This window comes from Bombina bombina, chromosome 3 (assembly GCF_027579735.1).
Source record: "Bombina bombina isolate aBomBom1 chromosome 3, aBomBom1.pri, whole genome shotgun sequence".
Classification (NCBI taxonomy): domain Eukaryota; kingdom Metazoa; phylum Chordata; class Amphibia; order Anura; family Bombinatoridae; genus Bombina; species Bombina bombina.
In genome coordinates, this window is record NC_069501.1 from 1131796568 (window position 1) to 1131813823 (window position 17256).

Sequence of the window (17256 nt, forward strand, 5' to 3'; positions counted from 1 at the left end):
TACTAAGGGAACGAAGCAAATTTGATAGAGGTAAATTAGAATGTTGCTTAAAATTACATTCTGTATCTGAAAAAATGTTTAATTTTGACTTTACCGTCCCCTTTAAGCGAGATTTGCCATTGAATTCCTTTTTTTTTATTTTATTTTTTGCTTTCTTTTTAATCAGTGGCAGACAGACAAGTAATTAAGTGTAGTTAAACTTCCATTTAATACGCCCCATACACAAATAACTGACAGACCATCAGGAACACAGGTTAACGATAATGTAAATTATGTTCACTGCACAAACCTTACCCTCAATAAGCTGTGACTCTTATTGAAATGTTAGAGTATTTTATTCTAAAACTATAAAATTAAAAAAATATGTTTAAGTAAAACCTATTTGAGAGGAATGAGCCTGTGAATTTATTGTCAGCAGCAAACAGGTCAATGCCCTGTTCTATTTAGAAACATAGCCATTATTTTTTGCCATCACCAGTAGTGGTGGTAGGAGTTACTGGGGCTGTTATGCACCACCAGTCATTTCTGTAGCACCCCAAAACTCAAAGGTGTCAGCCTTTTTCACATTTCAACAATATGCAAGCAAATGAGAAAGCTAAGTGAGGGAAAGGGGTGATTTAAATCAAAATAAAGGTCAGAATAACTTGTAGAAGATGAGGTCCCCACCAGCACCCCCGCATCCTTGATGTTTAGTCTTGTAGTGGACTGGTTAAAGCCCAAAATTGATGGCCTAGAACCACAAGAACTTTACCTATATAGAAGCGTGCTCTTGTTTCATCATAGATAATACAGGTGATATAAATGTGAACAAGTGAGCTCTCCTTGCAAATTATCTTTCATAGAGATTAGTGTGAAAACTATGCACACAAAAAAATCAATTTCAATTCTACAAATAGGTCAACTCATTTTTAAATTACTACATTCTATTTTTGTTATTAAAAAATGCCTTGGCATAAATAAATCCGCTTTTGGGGTCTCTGTATACTAAACTGATCTTGAATAATCAATCAGCCAAAAGTATATCTCAAAAAATAATAGTTTGAAAATCAAATTAAAAATAAATTATCAACATAAATTTAAAAACACTCAAATTGTTTTCCTGCTTCACATAAATAGCTAAATAAAATTGAAACTTTATACATCTCTACAGCCGCTTTCAAAATTTATAAGCATTTGAAAACCAGTGTTTTAACATAAAATGCTCATTTGAACACAAACTATAACTGAATAACTTATGCAACCAGAACTGTTTCATGCTTTTGTTTCCTCCTTCTACAAAATAAATAAGTAGAATAATTTATTTATAAATCTTATATTGGTGTTTTATTCAAGGTCACGTTAGCATCTGTTTATTGTAAACACAAGGAATGAACTTAGAAATGTAGTCATTTAATTATTAACTTTATAAAGTTATTACATTTTCTGCAAGGTTATAAAATGAGACGCTGCATTTGCTAGTGTGTGAGATCACCTGTAGAATTGTTCTATTCACACTAAATGCAGCTTAAAAATCTATTCATATTTTAATAAATATATAAAATCTGATTGGGGATTGGCTCTCAGGGATTTCTCAACCCCGCCCCCTAGCCCTTCCCAGTCTACAAAGCTGTGACTTCTGAATGTAAGATGTTCTTGTGACCAATACACCTTTTTTATTACTTCTTATCTACCTTGTGATGTTAGACCGAGAGAAACAAATTATTTAAGAAACGTTGAAAAAAAAATTAACAAAATTTTTTTTTTTTTTGTCTGCCGCTAATTTGCAATGCAATTGAACTGGTGTTTTAGTAAAACTGCCTAATTTAAATTGAATTTTATTTAAAAATGACCTTTAGAATCTGTTTCACTAAAAAAATCTCATTGCAGAAAGTAAGGAGAAGTTCTGCCTCTGGGCTCTGCTGCTATAACATATAATTGGAAACGCATCAAGGGGAAACCAATTTTACAGCACACGGTCTCTTTATGTGCAAAATATATTATAATCTCATCCCATTTCACTACTGTCCTAGGATTATATTAATTTGGCAGCAATATTTCTGCATGCGCCGAGCTCCCATATGGCAGTGGTTAATGTCAACTGAAACATCTTTGATTCGTAAAAAGTGTTTGCCATGCATAATATAACTGCTTGCACAGCCAGTGTGTGAAAGTAATGTCTTCCATTTAGTGAGTAGTTATCTATGCTTCATAAAGTCCCACCACAGCACACATCTGAATTTGCTGACGTCGCTTGCCTGTGGGTTTGTATATACAGGGGGCTCTAGTCTCTGTGAGTGTCCACAAGTGGCTAATCGGAAAACTCAGTCCTATAAATATACAACTCTATACAAATGTGGAAAGGAAACGTGTTTGCAGATGATTCTGGAACATTTCTCAATAGATTTGGCATTGGGTTTCACTCCAGATCTGTAGAACTGCTTTAGTGTGCATGTACAGTATATGTGTTTCCCCATGAAAATACATTATACAGTTTGTTGGGAGGAAGGAGAGAGCATTCACGGTTCATTTTACAATACCAGCTCCTCACAATTATTTATTTATCAAAACCTTGCCAGCATGAAAAGAAATCACACACAAAAAAGATATTTGGTGGGTTTTTTTTAACATTATATTGCAATGCATGTGTCGCTCCTTCACATCCAGAAACTGCATAGCGGGATAAACGGCTCTAAAGCTAAAATGTGCTTTCTAAAATTGAGGGGTCTCACAGTTCTGATATGACTTCTTTGATAATCTTGCTTGCCAGACCTGAAAGATTTTAGATTTTAGTCTGAATTTCAAATGAGTAACAGATTTTTGTTTTCTGACACATTTCAAACTTACTTAAATGTTCCCTGTATCCTGTGACGGCCATCAGCCAATCACAAACGCATATAGGTAAATACTGTACAACACTCTTGCACATACTAAGTATAAGCTGGTGCCTCAAATAGTGTGTATATAAAATATTGTGCACATTTTGATAATGTAAGTAAATTAGTTGTTATTGTTTGTCCAAAGACAGACCATATGCTGTTTCCAATGAACTTCAGTTGTTAATGTGTGTATTGTGTGCTGCCTTGGCTTTATACATAACTGCTTAGATAAACAAGAATAGTAAGAAAAATAATTTGGGCACAAGCTCTTTTCATTCATTGGTGACCTCATATAACCTAGTAAATACCATTCACCTAATCTGGAAGTTTGTGGTTTTTCCTCCTTCTGTAGAACCTGAATATCCACATTGCTTCTGAGTTTGGAAATGTAGTTGACTAATCTAAACACTGTCTGGGGACATTGGCTACATTATTATAAATCAAGCTTTGAGGTGGCGACCAGGAATTTAGTAGCAATATACCATTCATAATCATATCTAACAACCGTAACTGGTAAAATGTCAGGACTAGGAAGGTCTTAGACGTGACTGGGCAGATTGTGGGGTGAGACTGAGAATTTGTGGGTGATATTTTAGGAGATTATTGTTTTTGCTTTGTGAAACTGGGATATTAAAGGGACATTGTAGTATAACATTTTCTCCCCTTTAAGGTGTTCCCATTTATTTTGTCATTTGAAATAGCTGCTTTTGCCTATTGAAACCTACCTTAAAAATTAATGCTGCAGTATTCTATATAAAAAGCCATTTAAACGAGAGTCCCAAGCAGAAATTAACCTCACAACTGGGGTTGGAAAAAGAGAACCCATACGATTTTTAAAAGGGCGATCCTGCAGCCGCTTGTAATAAAACAGACTCTTATCAGCTACTTGTCTGAGTACAATGTTCCTTTAACCCTTTCAGACCAAAATATAGATTTAATATTTGCAATCGGTTTTTTTTATATGCATGGGAAAAAAAATAGCACATGTCCCTTTAATAGGTTGGAGTACACAGCAGGAACTGCAGAGGGATATTTGACTGTTTGAATATACAAGTAGGTATATATTGTCCTGTTTTCTTCTGGCAGGTATAGAAATATGTCCATATTAAAAGAAAAAATGTAACATTTTCACATCATCATTGCTCAGAGTTCTTAACTGATTTACTTCACATTGCTAATGTTTGAAATATCCCTTTAACTGACAAGCCTTTTAAATCCAGTGCTTAACATAGGATGCTTATTTGAACTTAAATGGAATAGTTTAGTCAAAATGAAGCAGGAATAAAGGTTAATTTTAAACCATATAAGCCTAGAACTTCATTTGTTTTCATTCTGCCATTTCAATGTTTCTATCAAATGAATGTTAACATTTTGACATTTATTGAAAATGGACATGAAACTCTAAATAAATCATTGATATGTATAATATTAACCTGAGAATATTATACTTGTATGTTTTAAAATGACTTTAGTTTGTTTAAATATTGAAATAATAAAGGTAACTCTCTGTCCATAAATCAATGGGTGCGGCCATATTGTAACTTAGGTTTCTTTTTCTGCTAAGGCCAATTACTGACAGCGTCTTACTAGAGTGTGCAATCAATGACTGTGTGTCTGCTGCACTTCCACTTTTCACAGGAAATTTCGAAGCCCACAATATTCAGAATTAAATTACAGGAAAAGGGAACAAAATAAATAATGAAAGTATATTGCAAGTAAGTTGTTTTACTACATACCATTAAACTTTTTATATTATTATCTCGAAGTGTTTAATATTCCTTTATAGGAATGTTAAACAGCAAATACATGTTAGCCAATAAGGATGTATTCATAGCAAAGATTAGCCTAAGACTAATTTTATAGATGTATTTTTACATTTATATTAGTTGTTTTAAATATTTTATGAGTGTAAAGGTTTAGTTTCTATTGAACTGGGTTTCTAATTATCTCTGTACAAATAAAGTTGGTGGAAACCAATTTAGTTAATATGTTCCACACAGCCTTGTTTGGGCAGTCTCTTTTAATGCCTGTTTTTTTTTTATCTGTCACTAATTGCCATTAGCAGGAAAGATAGATAAGAGGAAAACATACTGTAAGTTCAAACAAGGCAGCACCCATTTCTTTATAGATACTAAGTGTAATTTAGAAAACCAACAGTTTTCAGAGATAAATTACAGAAAAAGGGGACAAAATAAATAAGTAAAAGTATATTGCAAAATTCTTTAACTTCACATTATTAAATATTTCATATCACATCCTCATACTGTTTACTATCCCTTTAAATTGAGCTCTATGAGAATAATTGCCTTTTTAATAAAAAAAGAACCCACAATTCATCTATAATGTATTTTCTACCTGTAGCCAATCAGCAAGCATGTGCAGTGTTGTGCATAAACCACAGATCTTGTGTTACAAAACACTGTGCAGTGACATAGAAGTGTGTGGGTAGAAGGGGTCTGGACTTTGCTACTTTCAAAACTCTTATTAGATAATTCATCTTAAGACACCACAATAATTCTTTGTATCAGTTCAGAAAAACAAGATATGCTATTTAGTTGCTTTACCTGATATAAAATACAAAAGTTTGCTCATTAACTAAGAGCCATACAGTAGCTATTGCCCATCCCTATCTCTCACCTTAAAGGGATATAAAACCCATTTTTTTTCTTTTATTTTATGATTCAGATATAGCATGCGATTTTAAACTACTTTCTAGTTTACTTTTATTAACAATTTTTCTTCGTTCTCTTGGTATCTTTTGTTAAAGAGCAGAGGCTTAAGCTTAGGAGCCGGCCCATTTCTGGCAGTCTTTTTGCAAGAATGTTATCCATTTACAAGAGTACTAGATTGCAGCACTATTTCCTGCCATGCAGTGCACCAGATGCCTATCTAAGTATCTCATCAGCACAGAATATCATGGGAACTAAGCAAATTTGATAATAGAATTAAATTGGAAACTTTTTTTAAAGGGTAAGCTGTATCTGAATCAGAAAATAATTTTTTGGAGTTCAAATCCCTTGATAGTTATTGGTTCTGTTTCATCGAAAAGAGAATGTTTAAAATTGTATTACAGAAGGCATCCGCATTTGTTAGCTTTGTTAGCTGCAGAATGAGGAAATAGATGGCCGCTCGTGGTCTTCAGCTGTTTTCTGTGCTGGATTGATTCTTGTGAAAGATCACCGCACTAAGATCTGTGCAAATCCAGTGTGGTGATCTTTAAAGTGAAGGTCAATTTTGACGAATTAGTGCTCGGTTTTTAATAATCCTATTAAAAACAAGGGCACTTTCATTAATCAAAATTGACATTTCTCTTGTAAGGTGTATCCAGTCCACGGATCATCCATTACTTGTGGGATATTCTCATTCCCAACAGGAAGTTGCAAGAGGACACCCACAGCAGAGCTGTAATATAGCTCCTCCCCTAACTGTCATAGCCAGTCATTCTCTTGCAACTCTCAACAAGCTAGGATGTTGTAGGAGAGAGTGGTTAAATATAGTTAGTTTATTTTCTTCAATCAAAAGTTTGTTATTTTTAAATAGTACCGGAGTTGTGCTATTTTATCTCAGGCAGTAAATAGAAGAAGAATCTGCCTGAGGTTTCTATGATCTTAGCAGGTTGTAACTAAGATCCATTGCTATTCTCACATATGTCTGAGGGGATTACACAGATGAGGTAACTTCAGCGAGAGAATGGCGTGCAGTTTATTCTGCTATCAGGTATGTGCAGTTATAATTTTTTCTAGAGATGGAAAACACTAGAAAATGCTGCTGATACCGGATTAATGTAAGTTAAGCCTGAATACAGTGATTTAATAACGACTGGTATCATGCTTACTCCCAGGGGTAATACCCTTATGATATTGCAATATAAACGTTTGCTGGCATGTTTAATCATTTTTATATATGCATTGGTGATAAAACTTTATTGCGGCCTAGTTTTTTTCCACATGGCTGGCTTAAATTTTGACTAGAAACAGTTTTACTGAGGCTTTCCACTGTTATAGTATAAAAGTTACAGTTGGTGCAGTTAAAATTACAAACTGTGACATCCAGCTTCCCTCAGGAGTCCCCTGTATGCTATAGGACATCTCTAAAGGGCTCAAAGGCTTTCCAAAGTCGTTTATTGGGGAAGGTAGGACCACAGCTTGCTGTGGCAGTTGGTTGTGACTGTTAAAAAACAAAACAAAAAAAAAAAACGTCTTTCGTTTTTTGAACTAAGGGGTTAATCATCCATTTGCAAGTGGATGCAATGCTCTGCTAGCCTATTACATACACTGTAAAAATTTCGTTTGATTTACTGCATTTTTTCACTGTTTTTCAAATTATGACAAAATTTGTTTCTCTTAAAGGCACAGTACCGTATTTTATATTTGCTTGTTAACTTGATTTAAAGTGTTTTCCAAGCATGCTAGTCTCATTGCTAGTCTGTATAAACATGTCTGACATAGAAGAAACTCCTTGTTCATTATGTTTAAAAGCCATGGTGGAACCCCCTCTTTAGAATGTGTACCAAATGTACTGATTTCATTTTATGCAATAAAGATCATATTCTGTTTTTAAAAAAATTATCACCAGAGGAATCTGACGAGGGGAAAGTTATGCCGACTAACTCTCCCCACGTGTCAGACCCTTTGACTCCCGCCCAAGGGACTCACGCTCAAATGGCGCCAAGTACATCTAGGGCGCCCATAGCGTTTACTTTACAAGACATGGCGGCAGTCATGGATAATACACTGTCAGCGGTATTAGCCAGACTACCTGAACTTAGAGGTTAGTGAGATAGTTCTGGGGTGAGGCAAAATGCAGAGCATACTGACGCTTTAAGAACCATGTCTGATACTGCCTCACAATATGCAGAAGCTGAGGAAGGAGAGCTTCAGTCAGTGGGTGATGTTAATGACTCAGGAAAGATACCTGATTTTAATATTTCTACATTTAAATTTAAGCTTGAACACCTCCGCGTGTTACTTAGGGAGGTTTTAGCTGCTCTGAATGACTGTGATACCATTGCAGTGCCAGAGAAATTTTGTAGACTGGATAAATGCTTTGCAGTGCCGGTGTGTACTGATGTTTTTCCAATACCTAAAAGGTTTACAGAAATTATTAATAAGGAATGGGATAGACCAGGTGTGCCGTTCTCTTCCCCTCCTATTTTTAGAAAAATGTTTTCCAATAGACGCCACCACACGGGACTTATGGCAGACAGTCCCTAAGGTGGAGGGAGCAGTTTCTACTCTAGCAAAGCGTACTACTATCCCTGTCGAGGACAGTTGTGCTTTTTTAGAGCCAATGGATAAAAAATTAGAAGGTTACCTTAAGAAAATATTTATTCAACAAGGTTTTATCCTACAGCCCATTGCATGCATTGCCCCTGTCACTGCTGCTGCGGCGTACTGGTTTGAGTCTCTGGAAGAGGCTTTACAGGTAGAGACTCCATTGGATGACATGCTTGGCAAACTTAGAGCACTTAAGCTAGCCAATTATTTTATTTCTGATGCCATTGTTCATTTGAATAAACTAACGGCTAAGAATTCTGGTTTTGCTATACAGGCGCGCAGAGCGCTATGGCTTAAATCATGGTCAGCGTGACGTGACTAAAATCTAAGCTACTTAACATTCCCTTCAAGGGGCAGACCCTATTCGGGCCTGGTTTGAAGGAGATTATTGCTGATATCACGGGAGGAAAAGGTTGTGCCCTTCCTCAGGACAGGTCCAAATCTAGGGCCAAACAGTCTAATTTCCGTGCCTTTCGAAACTTCAAGGCAGGTGCGGCATCAACTTCCTCTAATAATAAACAAGAGGGAACTTTTGCTCAATCCAAGACGGTCTGGAAAAAAGGTAAGCAGGTCAAAAAGCCTGCTGCTGCCTCTAAGACAGCATGAAGGAACGACCCCCTATCCGGTAACGGATCTAGTAGGGGGCAGACTTTCACTCTTCGCCCAGGCGTGGGCAAGAGATGTTCAGGATCCCTGGGCGTTGGAAATTATATCCCAGGGATATCTTCTGGACTTCAAAGCTTCCCCCCCAAAAGGGAGATTTCACCTTTCACAATTATCTGCAAACCAGATAAAGAGTGAGGCATTCTTACACTGTGTACGAGACCTCCTAGTTATGGGAGTGATCCATCCAGTTCCAAAGGAGGAACAGGAACAGGGTTTTTACTCAAATCTGTTTGTGGTTCCCAAAAAAGAGGGAACCTTCAGACCGATTTTGGATCTAAAGATCTTAAACAAATTCCTCAAAGTTCCGTCGTTCAAGATGGAAACTATTCGTACCATCCTACCACTGATCCAGGAGGGTCAATATATGACTACAGTGGATCTAAAGGATGCTTATCTTCACATTCCGATACACAAAGATCATCATCGGTTTCTCAGGTTTGCCTTTCAAGACAGGCATTACCAGTTGTAGCTCTTCCCTTTGGATTAGCTACAGCCCCAAGAATCTTTACAAAGGTTCTAGGGTCGCTTTTGGCGGTCCTAAGGCCGCGGGGCATAGCAGTAGCCCCTTATTTAGACGACATCCTGATACAGTCGTCAAACTTCCAAATTGCCAAGTCTCATACGGATGTAGTACTGGCATTTCTGAGGTCGCATGGGTGGAAAGTGAACGAGGAAAAGTGTTCTCTATCCCCACTCACAAGAGTTTCCTTTCTAGGGACTCTGATAGATTCTGTAGAAATGAAAATTTACCTTGACGGAGTCCAGGTTATCAAAGCTTCTAAATTCCTGTCGGGTTCTTCATTCCATTCCGCGCTCTTTGGTGGCTCAGTGTATGGAAGTAATCGGCTTAATGGTAGCGGCAATTGACATAGTGCCGTTTGCACGCTTACATCTCAGACCGCTGCAACTATGCAGGCTCAGTCAGTGGAGCGGGGATTACACAGATTTGGCCCCTCAACTGAATCTGGACCAAGAGACCAGGGATTCTCTTCCCTGGTGGCTATCTCTGGTCCATCTGTCCAAAGGTATGACCTTCGCAGGCAAGATTGGACTATTGTAACAACAAATGCCAGCCTTCTAGGTTGGGGTGCAGTCTGGAACTCCCTGAAGGCTCAGGGATCGTGGACTCAAGAGGAGTCTCTCCTTCCAATAAATATTCTGGAACTAAGAGCGATGTTCAAGGCTCTTCAGGTTTGGCCTCAGTTAGCAACTCTGAGGTACATCAGATTTCAGTCGGTCAACATCACGACTGTAGCTTACATCAACCATCGAGGGGGAACAAGAAGTTCCCTAGAGATGTTAGAAGTTTCAAAAATAATTCACTGGGCAGAGATTCACTCTTGCCACCTATCAGCTATCCATATCCCAGGTGTAGAGCACTGGGAGGCGGATTTTCTAAGTCATCAGACTTTTCATCCGGGAGAGTGGGAACTCCATCCGGAGGTATTTGCACAACTGATTCTCCGTTTGGGCAAAACAGAACTGGATCTCATGGCGTCTCGCCAAAACGCCAAGCTTCCGTGTTACGGATCCAGGTCCAGGGATCCCAAGGCGACACTGATAGATACTCTAGCAGCGCCCTGGTCTTTCAACCTGGCTTATGTGTTTCCACCGTTTCCTCTGCTCCCTCGACTGATTGCCAAGATCAAGCAGGAGAGAGCATCGGTGATTCTGATAGCACCTGCGTGGCCACGCAGGACCTGGTATGCAGATCTAGTGGACATGTCATCCTTTCCACCATGGTCTCTGCCTCTGAGACAGGACCTTCTACTTCAGGGTCCTTTCAACCATCCAAATCTAATTTCTCTGAGGCTGACTGCCTGGAGATTGAATGCTTGATTTTATCAAAGCGTGGCTTCTCAGAGTCAGTTATTGATACCTTAATACAGGCACGAAAGCCTGTCACCAGGAAAATTTACCATAAGGAATGGCGTAGATATCTTTATTGGTGTGAATCCAAGGGTTACTCATGGAGTAAGGTCAGGATTCCTAGGATTTTATCTTTTCTCCAAGAAGGTTTGGAAAAAGGATTGTCAGCTAGTTTCTTAAAGGGACAGATTTTTGCTCTGTCTATTCTTTTGCACTAGCGTCTGGCAGATGTTCCAGACGTTCAGGCATTTTGTCAGGCTTTAGTTTGAATCAAGCCTATGTTTAAACCTGTTGCTCCACCATGGAGCTTAAACTTGGTTCTTAAGGTTCTTCAAGGAGTTCCGTTTGAACCTCTTCATTCCATAGATATCAAAATTTTATCTTGGAAAGTTCTTTTTTTTTTTTTTTTTTTTTTTGGTAGCTATTTCCTCGGCTCGTAGAGTCTCTGAGCTATCTGCCTTACAATGTGATTCTCCTTATCTGATTTTTCATATGGATAAGGTAGTCCTGCATACCAAACCTGGGTTCTTACCTAAGGTGGTATCTAACAAGAATATCAATCAAGAGATTGTGGTTCCATCCTTGTGTTACACAATCTGGACGTGGTCTGTGCTTTAAAGTTTTACTTACAAGCTACTAAAGATTTTCGTCAAACATCTGCTTTGTTTGTTGTCTACTCTGGACAGAGGAGAGGTCAAAAGGCTTTGGCAACCTCTTTTTCTTTTTGGCTAAGAAGCTTAATCCACTTAGCCTATGAGACTGCTGGACAGCAGCCTCCTGAAAGGATTACAGCTCATTCCACTAGAGCTGTGGCTTCCACTTGGGCCTTTAAAAATGAGGCTTCTGTTGAACAGATTTGCAAGGCGGCGACTTGGTCTTTGTTTCATACTTTTTCAAAATTTTACAAATTTGATACTTTTGCTTCTTTGGAGGCTTTATTTGGGGGAGAGGTTTTACAGGCAGTGGTTCCTTCCATTTAAGTTCCTGCCTTGTCCCTCCCTTCATCCGTGTACTTTAGCTTTGGTATTGGTATCCCACAAGTAATGGATGATCCATGGACTGGATACACCTTACAAGAGAAAACACAATTTATGCTTACCTGATAAATTTATTTCTCTTGTGGTGTATCCAGTCCACGGCCCGCCCTGTCATTTTAAGGCAGGTAATTTTTAAATTTAAACTACAGTAACCAGTCTTGTTCGCGGGTCGAAAATGACGAATCCAGCTTCATCCAATCACAATGTTCCCTCAGGCCATGATCCCCCCCCGGGGGGGGGACGTCGGGATTGGAGGAAGCCGGATCCGTCATTTCTGACGGAAGCAGAGGCTTCCGACGTCCGGGGGAATCGATGGAGCAACTTTCATGATAAAAGGTAAGTTTTTGAAGAAAACGCTTGAAATGTCAATTTTGATGAATTAAAGTGCCCTTGTTTTTAATAAGATTATTAAAAACCGGGCACTTATTTGTCAAAATTGACCTTTACTTTAACAAGTATCAATCCAGCATTGAAAATATCCTAAGTCCACAAGCAGCTGCCTACTTGCCTATTTTACAGCACTTTTTTATGAGATGTTCCTACATTAAATGAAGCAGGAGTTAGGAGTTCTCACTATTAGTGAGTCCCAAGACACAGGTGCACACAATCAGGCGCTTCCTGTTAGTTTTACCTTTTAAATTTTAATTACCTTTACTTAACCTTTTTTATGCTAGGATGACCTTTCAGCGTGTATAGCAGCTGCGTTTTTATATACAGCTTAGAACATTTTTGAGTAATATGTCCCTTAAGATACTAATTGTTGTCTACTCTCATAAAGCCCGTTCATTACAATGATATATTTTTCACTTTTGTTAAGTTTTTAAGGGATGATACTACAAACTGTAAAAGTAACTTCATATTGAAGCTTGATACTCGATCCTGAATCTTTTCCCTAGTAGGTGTTTCTGTAAACTGTCCCAGCCTCTTGCTATATTTCTCTTTGAACCCCCTCAAATTTGCTTGGCACTTTGTAAATTGATCCATGACCTTCTACTTAATTTATTTTTTTGATCAAAAAGATATTACCATATAACGCTTTTACTACCCATTCTCCAGCTTTGCATAACCATTGTTTTATTAATATACTTTATAGCCCTGTTACTAAGCCCCTGCAGGCGGCTCCTTAACTCAGTGCTTTATATTAGCTTTTTAAATCTTGCACAACAGCCAGACGGTGCTAGTTTATTGTGCTCACTTCCATGGAGAATAATAACGGTTATGCAAGAACCAGCACTGATTGGCTAAAATGCAAGATTGTAAAAAGCACTGAGATAAGGGGCAGTTTGCAGAGGTTTAGATACAGGTAATTATAGAGGTAAAAAGTGTATAAATATAATAGTGTTGAATATGCAAAACCTGGGGAATGGGTAATAAAGGGATTATCTATCTTTTTAAACCATAAAACTTTTTAAGTAGACTGTCCCTTTAAATGGATTGCATAAAGCATGACATTTTAAAGGGATAAGAAGCACATTTTTTCTTTCATGATTCAGATAGCGCATACGATTTTAAACAACTTTCTAGTTTACTTCTGTTATTTTTTCCCCCGTTCTTTTGAGATCTTTTGTTGAATAGCAGGAATGTATGCTTAGGAGCTGGCCCATTCCTGGAGCACTATATAGCAGCAGTTTTGCAAGAACATTATCTATTTGCAAGAGTACTAGATTAGATAGCAGCACTCTTTCCTGCCATGAGTTTCATGTTCCTTTAAAAAGTAATCCTAGGTGAACTCAGGAGTTTGCATGTCTTTAGTTATCTGGTAACAATGTTTTTATAGCAACATTATACATAAGGCTGGATTTATCAAACCCTTTCGTCAGGCTTTGCCTGCCTACGACTGCAGGTTCTCACAAGAGAACCTGCAGTCCATATTTAAAAAGCAGCGGCTTCCCTAACCTTTATTTCTTCTGTTAAGTGTGATCAGTCCACGGGTCATCATTACTTCTGGGATATTACTCCTCCCCAACAGGAAGTGCAAGAGGATTCACCCAGCAGAGCTGCATATAGCTCCTCCCCTCTACGTCACTCCCAGTCATTCTCTTGCACCCAGCAACTAGATAGGTTGTGTGAGAGGACTATGGTGATTATACTTAGTTTTATATCTTCAATCAAAAGTTTGTTATTTTAAAATAGCACCGGAGTGTGTTATTACCTCTCTGGCAGAGTTTGAAGAAGAATCTACCAGAGTTTTGCTATGATTTTAGCCGGAGTAGTTAAGATCATATTGCTGTTTCTCGGCCATCTGAGGAGAGGTAAACTTCAGATCAGGGGACAGCGGGCAGATGAATCTGCATAGAGGTATGTAGCAGTTTTTATTTTCTGACAATGGAATTGATGAGAAAATCCTGCCATACCGATATAATGTCATGTATGTATACTTTACACTTCAGTATTCTGGGGAATGGTACTTCACTAGAATTACACTGTAAGAAATACATAAAGCTGTTTAATAACTAGAGATTATGTTTAACGTTTTTGCTGGAATGTAAAATCGTTTTCATTTGCTGAGGTACTGTGTGAATAAATGTTTGGGCACTATTTTTCCACTTGGCAGTTGCTTAATCTGTTTTTCTGACAGTTTCTGTTCTCCCTCACTGCTGTGTGTGAGGGGGAGGGGCCGTTTTTTGGCGCTTTTTCTATGCATCAAATATTTCAGTCAGCAACTCATTGTATTCCCTGCATGATCCGGTTCATCTCTACAGAGCTCAGGGGTCTTCAAAACTTATTTTGAGGGAGGTAATTTCTCTCAGCAGAGCTGTGAGAATTATAGTTTGACTGAGATAAAAAACGTTTATTCTGTAATTTGTTTCCTGCTTTCAGAATTTGTTATCTTTGCTAATGGGATTAAACCTTTGCTAAAGTTGTGTTGTTTACAAGGATTGAGGCTATAACTGTTACAATTTATTAATTTTCAACTGTCATAGATCTTCTGTGCTTCTTAAAGGCACAGTACATTTTAATATTATTCTAATTGAATTGTATTTCCAAGTTGCAAGTTTATTTGCTAGTGTGTTAAACATGTCTGATTCAGAGGATGATACCTGTGTCATTTGTTGCAATGCCAAAGTGGAGCCCAATAGAAATTTATGTACTAACTGTATTGATGCTACTTTAAATAAAAGTCAATCTGTACAAATTGAACAAATTTCACCAAACAACGAGGGGAGAGTTATGCCGACTAACTCGCCTCATGTGTCAGTACCTACATCTCCCGCTCAGAGGGAGGTGCGTGATATTGTAGCGCCGAGTACATCTGGGCGGCCATTACAAATCACATTACAGGATATGGCTACTGTTATGACTGAGGTTTTGGCTAAATTACCAGAACTAAGAGGTAAGCGTGATCACTCTGTGGTGAGAACAGAGTGCGCTGATAATATTAGGGCCATGTCAGACACTGCGTCACAGGTGGCAGAACATGAGGACGGAGAACTTCATTCTGTGGGTGACGGTTCTGATCCAAACAGACTGGATTCAGATATTTCAAATTTTAAATTTAAACTGGAAAACTTCTGTGTATTACTAGGGGAGGTGTTAGCGGCTCTGAATGATTGTAACACAGTTGCAATACCAGAGAAAATGTGTAGGTTGGATAAATATTTTGCGGTACCGACGAGTACTGAGGTTTTTCCTATACCTAAGAGACTTACTGAAATTGTTACTAAGGAGTGGGATAGACCCGGTGTGCCGTTCTCACCCCCTCCGATATTTAGAAAAATGTTTCCAATAGACGCCACCACAAGGGACTTATGGCAAACGGTCCCTAAGGTGGAGGGAGCAGTTTCTACCTTAGCTAAGCGTACCACTATCCCGGTGGAGGATAGCTGTGCTTTTTCAGATCCAATGGATAAAAAGTTAGAGGGTTACCTTAAGAAAATGTTTGTTCAACAAGGTTTTATATTGCAACCCCTTGCATGCATTGCGCCGATCACGGCTGCAGCGGCATTCTGGATTGAGTCTCTGGAAGAGAACATTGGTTCAGCTACTCTGGACGACATTACGGACAGGCTTAGAGTCCTTAAACTAGCTAATTCATTCATTCGGAGGCCGTAGTACATCTTACTAAACTTACGGCGAAGAATTCAGGATTCGCCATTCAGGCACGCAGGGCGCTGTGGCTAAAATCCTGGTCAGCTGATGTTACTTCTAAGTCTAAATTGCTTAATATACCTTTCAAAGGGCAGACCTTATTCGGGCCCGGGTTGAAAGAGATTATCGCTGACATTACAGGAGGTAAAGGCCATGCCCTGCCTCAGGACAAAGCCAAGACTAGACAGTCTAATTTTCGTTCCTTTCGTAATTTCAAAGCAGGAGCAGCATCAACTTCCTCTGCACCAAAACAGGAAGGAGCTGTTGCTCGCTACAGACAAGGCTGGAAACCTAACCAGTCCTGGAACAAGGGCAAGCAGACTAGGAAACCTGCTGCTGCCCCTAAAACCGCATGAATTGAGGGCCCCCGATCCGGGATCGGATCTAGTGGGGGGCAGACTTTCTCTCTTCGCCCAGGCTTGGGCAAGAGATGTTCAGGATCCCTGGGTGCTAGAGATAATATCTCAGGGATACCTTCTGGACTTCAAATACTCTCCTCCAAGAGAGAGATTTCATCTGTCAAGATTGTCAACAATCCAGACAAAGAAAGAGGCGTTTCTACGCTGCGTACAAGAGCTCTTGTTAATGGGAGTAATCCATCCAGTTCCACGATCGGAACAGGGACAGGGGTTTTACTCAAATCTGTTTGTGGTTCCCAAAAAAGAGGGAACTTTCAGACCAATCCTGGACTTAAAGATCCTAAACAAATTCCTAAGAGTTCCATCGTTCAAGATGGAGACTATTCGGACAATTTTACCTATGATCCAAGAGGGTCAATACATGACCACTGTAGATTTAAAAGATGCTTACCTTCACATACCGATTCACAAAGATCATTATCGGTACCTAAGGTTTGCCTTCCTAGACAGGCATTACCAGTTTGTGGCTCTTCCATTTGGATTGGCTACTGCTTGAAAGAATCTTCACAAAGGTTCTGGGTGCTCTTCTGGCGGTACTAAGACCGCGGGGAATCTCGGTAGCTCCATACCTAGACGACATTCTGATACAAGCTTCAAGCTTTCAAACTGCCAAGTCTCATACAGAGTTAGTGCTGGCATTTCTAAGGTCACATGGATGGAAGGTGAACGAAAAGAAAAGTTCACTCGTTCCACTCACAAGAGTTCCCTTCCTGGGGACTCTGATAGATTCTGTAGAAATGAAGATTTACCTGACAGAGGACAGGCTAACAAGACTTCAAAGTGCTTGCCGCACCCTTCATTCCATTCAACACCCGTCAGTGGCTCAATGCATGGAGGTAATCGGCTTAATGGTAGCGGCAATGGACATAGTACCCTTTGCACGCTTACACCTCAGACCACTGCAACTGTGCATGCTAAGTCAGTGGAATGGGGATTACTCAGACTTATCCCCTTCTCTGAATCTGGATCAAGAGACCAGAAATTCTCTTCTATGGTGGCTTTCTCGGCCACATCTGTCCAGGGGGATGCCATTCAGCAGACCAGA

The 17256-nt window shown here is 39.0% G+C and overlaps 1 protein-coding gene across 2 annotated transcripts in view; it reads left to right on the top strand.

Annotated features, from left to right (window-relative positions):
- The window catches only part of SPATA13 (spermatogenesis associated 13), a 120861-nt gene that overhangs the window by 37206 nt on the left and 66399 nt on the right, over positions 1-17256 (top strand). The gene's annotated exons all lie outside the window — the stretch shown is intronic.